The sequence below is a fragment of the Aphanomyces invadans genome (assembly GCF_000520115.1).
Source record: "Aphanomyces invadans strain NJM9701 unplaced genomic scaffold supercont1.3, whole genome shotgun sequence".
Lineage (NCBI taxonomy): Eukaryota > Oomycota > Saprolegniomycetes > Saprolegniales > Verrucalvaceae > Aphanomyces > Aphanomyces invadans.
In genome coordinates this window covers 1,284,134-1,287,189 of record NW_008580148.1, presented here as the reverse complement: position 1 = coordinate 1,287,189, position 3,056 = coordinate 1,284,134, and positions in this window count along the sequence as shown.

The window sequence follows — 3,056 nt, the reverse complement described above, 5'->3', positions numbered from 1 at the left end:
CCATTTTTGCACGTGCAGTGGGTGTCAAGTGCCTTCGTATTGTCGTGTCGATTCAAAACTGGACCTACGTGCCGAATCAATCGACAGAAGGAAATCGACAGATGAATCGGCAGACAACTCCGTCCAATCATCGAGAAGATAGAACAGCAATATCGTCCAATTAAATTTGACGTTGTCACTAGTCGCCACCGAGCCAAATGCGGACACCACCACCACCTCACCAACATCTCCACGAGAGCGAGTCGGCACCAGCTGCACCTTTCTCTGAAGGAGCTTCGATACATAACCCATTGCTCCGTATGAGAGCAGACATTCATGTGAAGGACACGGTCTTCGCACGAGACAGCAGCGGGAAGCGGCTTCCCCAGCACGTATTCGAAGGACCCAACTGGGCTGCTCTGAAGGAGACCAGCTTCCTCCACTGCTTGCCGCATGTCCAGTTTAGAGCGACATAGACTTGTGGAAAATGCGCGCCACGTCCGACCGCTTCATGCCAAGGTAATATATGCGTACAATGCATGCATCACGGTGTTTCTTGATGCATGCTGCCGGTGAACGACATCGACGATCATTCGGCAATGTCGATGGTCGTCATTTGGGAATTCAATTTGATTGCTGTATACTATATTGTAGCCAATATACATGGATTGATCGATTGATTTCGCAAATCACCAGTCAGGTCCAGTTTTTGACAAAAAGGACAATATTTAGAATATTTAAAACGCAGTGCGCATATACAGACGACGATGGAATTTAAGGCTCATCGAAGTTTTGGGCAGTACACAACAATATTTAGCCAATCAATTGAATAGGAAGAAATACATGAATTCTATTGGTGGAATTATTATTCACGCGCCAAACAAAAAAAGCGCGCGGGACAACCTTCGTGCAGTCAGCAAACAACTCAAAACTTGGAGCCGTGATGGTCATGGAGCGCGTGGAGCCACCCCCATGTACAAAGGAAGCGACCAAAGGGCAGCACAGGCACACGTACACTGTAGCACAAAAGCTGAGAGGTATTGCGTTGCTACGTACAATGTCGTACCGTCAGGTGGCCAAAGAACTCTCTGTTCCATGCCGAACTATCCGAAACTGGCAGAGGTTGTCTGCCAAGCTTCTGGCCTATAAAGGCAAAAAACGGCGTGCAACTTGCAAGGCGCTGGACGGCACACCATACTGCCCGAACCTGAAAAGCTCTTGTCATTCATGACGCCCGTCGGACTCAAGAGCGAGCTTTGACCTGCACGCACATGGTCAATTTCCTCAAGAAACACCACCAGCAGTGGGTGGCACAGTACACTACCAGCCAAAAGCAAGGACTCGGATACGACCACCTCTTGAAGCTACTTCAAGAATTCTGTCGCCGAAACGGATACACTCATCAACAAGCCCGCAGGTGCAAGAAGGTTATCAGCGACCTCGAAAGTACCCGTGATGAGTTCGCAACACGCTTTCATAGAGACTATGGTACGTACCCTGACAATTGCGTCTACAATGTGGACAAAACAGGAATCCAGTACGACATGTCACCCCGCTACATCTGGTCTCGCCGTGGAGGCAACGCAAAGCTGTCGGCCGGCGAAAAACACTCGTACAGAATGACTGCGATCTTGGCCATTCGACGTGATGGAAAGAAGATGCCTATCATGTTCGTCATCAAGGGTCAACCTGATGGCTTGATCAAACGACGCGAGTTTCCAACGTATCCACAAGACCACTTCTACGCAATGCAATCAAAGGCGTGGATGGACAGCTCTGTGTGGCAACAGTACCTCTGGTTTGCGCTCGCTGAAGAAGTCAAGGCCAATCAGTCCTCGTGCTGGACAACTTCGAATGCCACGTCAGCAAGGAGAGTATTGCGTCAGCGGAAAGCATCGGCATGAATGTGTGCGCGTTGCCTCCAAATGCTACCTCACATTGTCAACCACTGGACGTGTCTATTATGGCACCGTTCAAGAAGCACATGCGGAACTTGTGGGTCGCAGAAGACATGATGCATGACGATGACGTCGACGACGAAGCCTGGATGTCCCCGAAGGCTCATGTCAGGGCCTTACAATGACTGTTGCCACACAGAGCTGTCCATCCACGCCTTTGATTGCATTGCGTAGAAGTGGTCTTGTGGATACGTTGGAAACTCACGTCGTTTGATCAAGCCATCGGGTTGACCCTTGATGACGAACATGATTGGCATCTTCTTTCCATCACGTCGAATGGCCAAGACCGCAGTCATTCTGTATGAGTGTTTTTCGCCGGCCGACAGCTTTGCATAAGAGCTTTCGAGCTTATCACGGAGGATGAAGTGCGTAGTAGCTATTTGAAAGCCATTTCTAAGTTGTAGTCTAACGAGTGGTCGTCTTGGGTTTCTCGATCGCTTTTTGCGATTATCTTGTCTTCCCACCATTCTGCGCTCAAAATAGGTGCAAACGATAGGTCTCGTCAAGGCGGTGATTTTGGCACCGATTTGAGCGAAAACGGAGCAGTATTGATTGAGTTATCGTTAAAATACGATGTCGTCAATGTATACTTGGTGACCTCTTCAAATTTAATTATGGAAGGGCAAATTATCATATTTGAATTGTCCTGATTGGTCAGAACATTTTTCGTATTTCGAACTTTGATCCAATCATATTACTAGAAATGTGCCGAATATATAACTTCGATGAGCCTTAAATTCCATCGTCGTCTGTGTATACTTCGAAGTACTTAGTATTTCCGATGCCTCAGGCTGGGTCAATTCAACCATTCTCCTATATATATGTTGGCAAATTCAAGCTCAACGTATGTACGTAATGTAGCAATTTGAAACTTGGAGGCTACCCTTCATGGGAAACAATCTCCGAAGTCTTGGTGTACTTTTTATCGGACATTAATCGCGATTTACTGAAGATTTCAATGTGTGCATATAATTATTCCGTGGGCTGTAGCAGTGGGGGGCTCAGAACGTGGAAGAGTGGTTTTTGGTTGAGTTTCTTCTACGACCTCACGATGCCTTGGACAGTCGACTAAGGGACACTTTGACATGTGCCCTTTTTTGCCATATCCTATCCAAGACC